The sequence below is a fragment of the Pseudochaenichthys georgianus genome, chromosome 7, assembly GCF_902827115.2.
Source record: "Pseudochaenichthys georgianus chromosome 7, fPseGeo1.2, whole genome shotgun sequence".
In the NCBI taxonomy this organism is placed as follows: domain Eukaryota; kingdom Metazoa; phylum Chordata; class Actinopteri; order Perciformes; family Channichthyidae; genus Pseudochaenichthys; species Pseudochaenichthys georgianus.
Genome location: NC_047509.1, coordinates 570,627 through 581,025, shown reverse-complemented (window position 1 = coordinate 581,025; position 10,399 = coordinate 570,627).

Here is a 10,399-nt window from a genome sequence, read left to right as displayed (position 1 = left end):
TCTTTATTGACTTTTTCAAAACTGGAGAAAATAGAGTCGACGTGGAGAATATGTAAAGAAAACACGGTTAATATGAACACATCATCTTATTAAGTCAGTTCCAGCCTCCCATACCTGCAGACATGGCCTCGATTTGGCCATAACATCAGAAACAAAGAGACACGATTATGCAAAAGTGTAAATCAGACATATGTTGTGTGTAAGCATTCATCGGAAACACGTAGGAGGAACACCTGTGAGTGAGTTCTTGCTGGAGTTGGATGTCGGCCTCTCCCTTTTTTCTCGCCTGCAAGTCTAAACGAGACCAAGGCCACATGGGATCGTCTTGCAGAAAAGTCTCTGGGAATGAAGGACACAAACAACATTATTTATTGACTTTTTCTCGAACAAAACGTGGAGATAATCTAGTGGACACACGTATATTATCAGTCCCACCCTCTCATACCTGCACACATGGCCTCGATTTAGAATCAGAAACAAAGAGACATTAAGTTGCACGCGGTTATGCAAACGAGTGAATCAGATGTTGTGCCCAGTGAGTTGGATTTCGGCCTCTCCCTTTTTCTTGACTTCAAGTCTTAACGTGCTCTGTGGCTTCAGGCTGGAATCCTGGCGCGTTATCACAGGCCTGAGCTGAGAAAATGCATCCCCCCCCCCCCCAAACCCCCCCGCCACCAGACACCTACTATCTCCCCACCTCAGAGTCCTGCTCCTGGGGAACACAACACACACCTGAAGCTCTCAGATAGTCACACTTCTCCCTCTTTTATGCACACTTTCTCACTACCTTCTACGCCCCAAAAGTCTGCTGAATCCTGACACAGACGCTGCCTAAAAGCATGCAATTCCTCCAGGTCATTTTTTATAAATTAACTCCAGGTAAAGTAGACACATCTGCTCTGTCTCACCACGCTTTTAAATGCATTACTCACCGAAGTTTCTGCTTTAGTTCCCCTGTGAATAAAAAGCGAATCTAAAGACAAAAAGCTTGCAGGCGTCTTCAGAGGACTGACGCCTCGGTGTCCTGTCTCCTCTCTGGCTTTTTTCTCTACCTGATTCAGGTACTAGTGTTTTAGAAGCCTGCGTCGACCAATCAGATTCGAGCACCTGAGTTAAGCCCCACCCTCTTTTTTACAGCCGTAAAAAAAAAAAAAACGCCACACCCTGCCATGTGGGATAGAGAAAAGAAGAAGCAATAAACACAGAAATCAAAGTAAAGGTTTAATAAAGTCATCGGTAACACTTTATATTAAGGTGCACATCAACTAGTTCATTAACATGCATATTAGCAGGCTCTTTATTAGCCAGAATAAAACACGCCTTATTCTACATGACCATAAACTACAAGTACTAGGCCATTAGTTAAGAGTTTGTCCTCAATAACCCTCTAATTAGTGCTTATTTATTGTAAGTAAGGACGTTGTTGTGCATGAGCTTTGGTTTTAAAGGGGACCTATCATGCAAAATGCACTTTGTGATGTCTTGTATACATCAACATGTGTCCCCGGTGAGTCAGGGAACTCACGCAGCGTCAGAAAATAAAACCCTCTCTCTTTTCCCCCGTACCCAAATCTCTAAAAACGGGGAACAACGGAGCTGATCCAGATTTGCGTCCGATATGACGTCATATCTGAAATGTGGACCCACGGGCCAATCAGAAACGTTGCTATCAGAAACAATGCCCGACTGTTTGGGACGTAATGTGGTCGGTGTTTACATTAGCATCGCTAGCACTCAGAGCTAACCTGTACTGGAGAGCATGTGTGTGAAGAAGCAGGAAGTAGAAAGGAACTCACCTTGTGGTATAACCGGAAAGAGAGAAAGCCTTTGAGCTCCAGACTGTTTCAGAGCCTTGATAATCCATGATATGGCGTTTCATCACGGCAGCATTTAGTTTAGACGGTAGCTGCCGGGTCCCGCATGAGCTCAGACCCCTCCCCTTTTATTTTGTATCTAACTAAAAGTGTTAATTGTGTCAAAATAACTCAAGATGAGGTTTTTCTAACTCAGAATAAGTTCCCTATTTTAAAGTGAAATCTTGTTCAAAACCAATAAGCTAGTAGTTTGACTCTAATGTGTAAATGAATGACCAGATGACGGTGAGTATGTGTAGCCTAATCTAAAGTGTTACCAAATCTTCTTTTATCTTTTATTATCATAACACGCATCTTGCATCCATCAAGGCTTTAATTTGCTCGTTGCTGTCTTCCTCTCCAGAGTGAAGCACACTCTTTATCAGACTCTCTGAAGCCCTTCAAACCTCTTCATCAACATATTTAAATGATCTTCTTCAAGTGCGAGAAGAAATACAATGAAGATTAGTTTTGCTGTTAAAGAGCTGACTGTTCGAGCTGCGGAGCATCCTTCAATCCACACTGAAATATATCCAGATTACTTTGTTCATTATCAATCAAACTTTATTTATGTAGCATTTTACATACAAAGGAAGGTGACTCAAAGTTCTTCACACACCAGAAACAATAACAATAACAACATTACATTAAAGAACAAACTGAAAATAAACAAAAATAACATCAAAATAAAATAAAAATGGAACTAAATTAAGATCAAAATAAAACAATGTTAAAAAATAAGAATGCTATCTTCTACACAAAATGAAAATATTAATCTGTGATTCAATTAGATGAGAAACCAGTCCAACTGAATATTGTAGTTTTCAGGCAGGAAACGTAAACATATTTGATTAAGGAGACACTTGTCTCCTCTGTCCTCGTGCTGCAAACACGTCTCCTCCTTCAGCTTTGAGGGAGAAAAGGGGCGACACCCGACATCCCTCAGTGTGAAAGGCCCCACTTTCTGAAAGGCATTCCTCCCTCTCACAATGGCAGGCTGAGGATTTGGGGGGGGGGGGGGGGGGGGGGGGGTGCATTCCTGAGCTGCAGCGAGCCTCACCTGACGAGATATTTCTCTGCAGAGCCCCACTGGACTTAAACTCACACTGTACACTTTTCATTTATATTCAGATAGCTAACGTAGCTAACCGAGTCATTTCAGATATCCTGACAAACACTTTCAGTTATGAAGCAGACTGACTCTGACACTGTGTGCGTCACTCTTTAGTGTCCCCTGGTCTCCCAGCTGTGTGCGTCACTCTTTAGTGTCCCCTGGTCTCCCAGCTGTGTGCGTCAACTTTTTAGTGTCCCCTGGTTTCCCAGCTGTGTGCGTCACTTTTTAGTGTCCCCTGGTCTCCCAGCTGTGTGTGTCACTCTTTAGTGTCCCCTGGTCTCCCAGCTGTGTGCGTCACTCTTTAGTGTCCCCTGGTTTCCCAGCTGTGTGCGTCACTTTTTAGTGTCCCCTGGTCTCCCAGCTGTGTGTGTCACTCTTTAGTGTCCCCTGGTATCCCAGCTGTGTGCGTCACTCTTTAGTGTCCCCTGGTTTCCCAGCTGTGTGCGTCACTCTTTAGTGTCCCCTGGTTTCCCAGCTGTGTGCGTCACTCTTTAGTGTCCCCTGGTCTCCCAGCTGTGTGCGTCACTCTTTAGTGTTCCCTGTGTGCGTCACTTTTTATAAATAGGACACGTCTGCCACTACTGCATTAAGAGCCCCCTCAAACAATACATACATATACCCATATTCATGCTTATAATATTTATTTTCTCAAAGTGTACACTTCTTAGTATGCGCTATTTTCAGAACATATTAACAAATTATCCTGATGCAAAGTAGTGGGGACAGTGGCGGTTCTAGACCAGTGTTACGGGGGCACGGGCCCCTGTTGGCCCCCCCTAGAACCGCCCCTGGGGACATGTCCCTATCGTCCCAAGGATAAATGACGCCTATTAGTGATGGGAATGGCGGCTCTTTGAAGGCAGCCGGATCTTATGGCTCCGTTCCTTTCCGAGAGCCGTTCAAAAGAACCGGTTTTTGTAAGGGGGCGGGGTTAGTAGGTTTATCTGCGAAATAATCACCCGGATAACGATTGACTGTATTGCCAGAAATCTACTTTTACTCACAGAAACATTTAGAACTTGCTACATCTCTCAGCCAGCCAAACTACTACTCAAGCAACATGCGTTATGCCATCATCTACGGAACATTTGCATTCAGGAAAGCAAGTTCCCGTAAAGGCGAGTGGATCTATGGCAGGCAGTGAACCAACCATAAAAAGAATCCGTTCAAAAGAATCGGATCGTTTGCGAACGTAACATCACTAACGCCTATGCAAACAAGAATGCGGTTTAACCAACTCAAAAAATGCTTATTTCAGCAAAGTAACAGAATAATAAATGGCAGACATAATGACCGACACTTGAGAATCTATACGGTTACTTTGCTCAAACCTAGAAAAATTAGGCATCAGTTTCCAAAGCCCTTTTTAAAAGATGGTTGAACTTCTGCTTATTTCAAAGTGTGTTAAACGTCTTTGGTTCCCTTGTTTAGCTTTAAACTGATGTTCTTCAGAGCTGAAACATATGTCCGTCCCAGTGGGGGAAGTTGAAGGTCGGTCACCTTGCATCCAGTTTCTAAAATAACGTCATGTGTCTTGGTGTTTAGTGACGGAGGGGTTTGTTGAATGAGGCGGTGCTGTGTTTCAGCACCACGTTCCCTGAAGGCAGCATGGAGAGAGCGCTGCGTTCAAACACGTCACACATGGGAGGAATGTGGGCCTCCAGACATTACTCACATTTGTAGATTCACACCCATGTTGTTGTTGGTGTGAATTACAGATCGCTCTGCTCCACAGATGGATGAAGCACTGAGCTACTGTTTTTTTTATTTTATCATAGATCTGTGATCGGTACATTCTCTAGAAATAGAGGCATAAAAGTGCATTGCATGTTTTTCCCCAAAAAATAATGAATACCTGAAAAATAACCATCGAGAACAGCTTTGTGGTTCCCTCCCAAGTCACATTTCAAAATAAAAGCGCTATACACGATATATAAGATAGTTGAAAGGCGTTAATTTCCCGCAAAATGATTTATAAAATACTTTAATCCAGGATAAAAATACTAGATGCCTTTTTTATTTTTATTAAATTCACCGTAGCTTAATTCCAAAAAAAAATTCAAATCAACTCATTGTCACGAACTTGGAAACACAAGGTGCAAGACTCAAATGCACGACCTGGGAGACAAAGGTAAAGTATGCGAATAGTACTTTATTCCAAAAGTAGGATGTACAAATAAGGATTGACATTCTTGACGAGGTGAACAAGGTTTTCAAAAAAGGCAAAAGTGAGGAACAAAATACTTCTGGAGCATAAATTAGGCTTGCGACAAAATAACTAGTCGCTGGTACGCGGACTACTGGCATGGAGACAGGGCAAGACGAACTGACACAGGACAAGGGGAGACAGGGGAATATAAGCAAGAGGTAACTGGGCCCAGGTGGAAACAGTCAGGGGCGGGGCTGACGCTGAGGAGAGCAGAAACATGAAACATGACGAGACTCAACATTTTTGACGGGACACAACATTCATAGGGCGTTTCTCAATCTCGAGTAAAGCTGCTCCAGAGCCACTATTTCAAGTATACTACGTCATCGAGTGCCGCCGAAGGACTGTTCCAATGTCCAGCATGCATGGAATTCTACCGAGGCCGGCGTACTTCGTTTGGAGAAATTTCGAGGCTGCACATGCGGTATTAAAATCCCCACAATGCTTTGCACACGGACCAATTTCCCCAAATCTGTGGTGGAAAATGTAAGGCGGGGCTTCTCATGTGACCACTCTTCGTTTTCCGAATGCCAGGGAGTATTCTTGCCTCGCTGCCAAGCAAGCGTACTCGAGATTGAGAAACACCCACAGTCTGTACTACTTGTGCAATTAATAAAAGTAAAACTTAAACGACCAAAAAAAGTTATTTCATAATAAAAGCATCTGCAAAATATTTCAAGGTTGCTAGCTCTACTCCTTGTGCCTTTAATACAAAAATAAATAATTTAGTAAGCCTTAATCTGAAATATTCATAGTTTAATAACAAGGTAAATTTCAAAAATAAAATAGTTGCAACTACTGTTCTACTTGTGCCGTTAAAAAGGTGACTTTAACTCACAAAACAGATCGTTATAATGTAGATTTAATAACATATACATCAAGCGGCATTCAAATGCAAACCTCAGCATGTCAGGCTGGAACTCTAATCCAGAACCTTGCTCACTAAGGACACACGTGCACATCCCAGCTGCTTATGGTTTATTCATGCACGGCAGGAAACATTATCATATCATTGCTTAATATTGATGTTGTGCATCTTGTCCACGCTCCGATGCAGAGAACAAACTCTCCCCTTCATCTGAATAATGAAACAAGCTTTCTGTTAGAGAAACATCCCTGGTCCCCGGCTTGAGCTTCAGTCTCAGGATCCATGTGTTTCTGATCCTCTCCAGAAAGGAAGGAGTCATCACATCAGCATCAGCTAGTCCCTGAGCAGTGTCCTTCACATGCTGACATCCAAGAGAGGGAGTCACACAGTCACAAGATGGAGGAATGCCGGTTCTTCTAGGAAATCATACATCCTGTTATGAAGAAAATACAGATTTCTTTTCTCAAAATGTTGGGTTTTTTCTGAAAATCTGAAAATTATGACTTTCTCTCAAAATTATGACTTTTTTCTCAAAAATCATGACTTTTTCCTGAAAATCTGAAAATTATTACTTTTTTTCTGAAAATTATGACTTTTTTTCCTCAAAATTATGACTTTTTTCTCAAAATCACGACTTTTTCCTGAAAATCTGAAAATCACTCTCAAAATCTCAAAATTCAGATTTTCTCTCAAAATCTCAAAATGTTGACTTTCTCCAAAATTCTGACTTATTCTCAAAATTCTGAATTTCTCAAAAAATTCTGACTTTTTCTAAAAATCTTAAAAATATGATTTTTTTCTCAAACATCAAAACATTCTGACTTTCTCTCACAGGCTGATATCCAAGAGAGGGAGTCACACAGTCACAAGATGGAGGAATAGAAAGCAGTACTCAATGTTTACTTCAGATTAGCTCCACGTCAGAAATGAGCATGCTTGTCATATTTTCCCAACACATTTTTTAAATCTCGTTGTTTGCTTCTTGTGATGTGTGTGTGAGAGGTTGCCGGGTGTCGGCTTGTCTTTAGAGCCCGGGGTCCTCTTTCCTCCCCCATCCCCCTGTGTCTGACGCCTGCCTCTGTCCTGACTCGCCCCTGCAGGAATGCACCTTCCCTCCCTCTTTAATGCACTTCTGTCTCGGAGCAAAGTGACAATGAGTAGTAGCGTAATTTTTGCAGCATAAATATTTCATTCTCTATTTGGAGGCGGATTGCAGAGCGACACCCAGAATACAGATGTGCGTCCCTCCGTCCCTCTCTCTGGGATTTGAGAGAGCGCTACATCTGCTGCAATGTGATTATTGAGAATCACTGTCATTGTAGAAAAAACCCCAAATGATATTACAGCCTTAGTCCTAATCACATCTGCAGATATTGGCAGCAGCGAGGAGATGCAATTACCGGACGGGCCAATATTTCTGTTTTCTGAAATCACTTTTCAGACGTCGGTTTCTCTTCAGCGTTCTTCAGAGGAGACGAAACGCTGAGTGATGAGAGCGAGACGTTTGAGGAAGTTTCAGGGAACTCTTTATTAGAGAGCTCCTCTGCAGGTCTTTGCTTCTACTCCTCTACAGGTCAGAGGTACATGGTGTACTTCTACTGCACTACAGTTCAGAGGTACATGGTGTACTTCTACTCCACTGCAGTTCAGAGGTACATGGTGTACTTCTACTCCTCTACAGGTCAGAGGTACATGGTGTACTTCTCCTCCTCTACAGGTCAGAGGTACATGGTGTACTTCTACTGCACTACAGTTCAGAGGTACATGGTGTACTTCTACTCCACTGCAGTTCAGAGGTACATGGTGTACTTCTACTGCACTACAGGTCAGAGGTACATGGTGTACTTCTACTCCACTACAGTTCAGAGGTACATGGTGTACTTCTACTCCACTACAGTTCAGAGGTACATGGTGTACTTCTACTGCACTACAGTTCAGAGGTACATGGTGTACTTCTACTCCTCTACAGGTCAGAGGTACATGGTGTACTTCTACTCCTCTACAGGTCAGAGGTACATGGTCTACTTCTACTCCACTACAGGTCAGAGGTACATGGTGTACTTCTACTCCACTACAGGTCAGAGGTACATGTGTACTTCTACTCCACTACAGTTCAGAGGTACATGGTGTACTTCTACTTTTACTCAAGTACAAGACCTGAGTACTTCTACTTTTACTCAAGAACAAGATCTGAGTACTTCTACTTTTACTCAAGAACAAGATCTGAGTACTTCTACTTTTACTCAAGTACAAGATCTGAGTACTTCTACTCAAGTACAAGATCTGAGTACTGCTACTTTTACTCAAGTACAATATCTGAGTACTTCTACTTTTACTCAAGTACAATACCTGAGTACTTCTACTTGTACTAAAGTACAAGACCTGAGTACTTCTACTTTTACTCAAGAACAAGATCTGAGTACTTCTACTTGTACTCAAGGACAAGATCTGAGTACTTCTACTTTTACTCAAGAACAAGATCTGAGTACTTCTACATTTACTCAAGCACAAGATCTGAGTACTTCTACTTTTACTCAAGTACAACATCTGAGTACTTCTACTTTTACTGAAGTACAAGATCTGAGTACTTCTACTTTTACTCAAGTACAAGATCTGAGTACTTCTACTTTTACTCAAGTACAAGACCTGAGTACTTCTACTTTTACTCAAGTACAAGATCTGAGTACTTCTACTTTTACTCGAGTACGAGATCTGAGTACTTCTGCTTTTACTCAAGAACAAGATCTGAGTACTTCTACTTTAACTCAAGCACAAGATCTGAATACTTCTACTTTTACTCAAGTACAAGATCTGAGTACTTCTCCCCCCCCTGGTACTTATAATGTAAATGAATATGCATTTTTTTATAGTACAGCTTACTTTGTGTGTACTATGTGAATCCACAACTATAAAGTACAAAGTACAACTTCACTCAAGGACTTTACTTCTAGTTTTTCTAGACTTGTTGTTGTTGTTGTTGTTGTTGTTGTTGTTGTTGTTGTTGTTCTTCTTCTTCTTCTTCTTCTTCTTCTTCTTCTTCTTCTTCTTCTTCTTCTTCTTCTTCTTCTTCTTCTTCTTCTTCTTCTTCTTCTTCTTCTTCTTCGTAACTTTCACTAGATCTGTGTATACTTCTTCCACACTTGATTCAAATTACAGAGTTCTCTGGGTTTTGTTGAAAACATTTATGCTCGTGTCAGTGCTCAACAGAATACACATCGGTCTTCATGCTGTACGTATTGTGAACTAGTACCCCATTACTTTTTCAATAATAACTATAAACTGTATTTTGGGCGTCTTTCACAACACCCAAGGACTCCCTTTAAATCATAAACTATTCAAAGAAAGGGTTAACGCAGAGGCAGAGTAGGCAGACCCAGACCTCTCCGACACCTCCTTCTTCGACCTCACCACATGTCAGAGGAACATCTTGTACAGTTGACTCCATGCTTTGATAAAACCCTCCCATGTTCTCCAGAGGTTTCCGTAGCAACAGAGATGAGCCTGGACTTGTCGGCATGCCTTTCTGTTTCTCTGTAATCCAGCACCTCTTTAGACACGGGACATTCCCTTTCATTATACCTGGTTTGTTGTGAATTCGAGTGTAGGGGCTTCTGTTGGGCGGGGGGGGTATAGTTGAGAGGTCACTATTGACACAAGGTGAGATGAGCAGCAGCGTTTGATTAGCAGGTGTGTGTGTGTGTGTGTGTGTGTGTGTGTGTAGACTAGCATTACTATACTTGTGGGGACCTACATCTGTTTACATATTCACGTGTGGGGACTGGCCTCCCTTATGGGGACAAAATGGAGGTGTGAAGACTTGGTTAGGGTTAGGCATGTGTTGGTTATGGTTAAGGTTAGGATAAGTCTCCAGGAAATGCATGTAAGTCAATGTAATGTCCCCTGAAGTGACGTATACATGGTGTGTGTGTGTGTGTGTGTGTGTGTGTGTGTGTGTGTGTGTGTGTGTGTGTGTGTGTGTGTGTGTGTGTGTGTGTGTGTGTGTGTGTGTGTGTGTGTGTGTGTTGAGGAAAACATTGGACAATTGGGTTTTTGGACAGTTACTCCATTTGAATTAAAATAGAAGAATATTAATATATATATAACAAATTATCTGAATATAAACATAAGGGGGAAAAGTTAAAATGTGCAACAAAGGTTAAAATATGAGTGTATTTAAAATAAGACATCAAACTAAAAATGGGGAAAATGTTTTTTTTTTTTGTTTTTTTACAGTTGCTCCAATTCAAAAAAAAGAAAAAACCATAAAAGATTAAATTGAACAAAAAAAAACAACATAAAAACATAAGCTGGTTAATTGAAGTGTGCGATAAAAGATTAAATAAAACCAAATATAA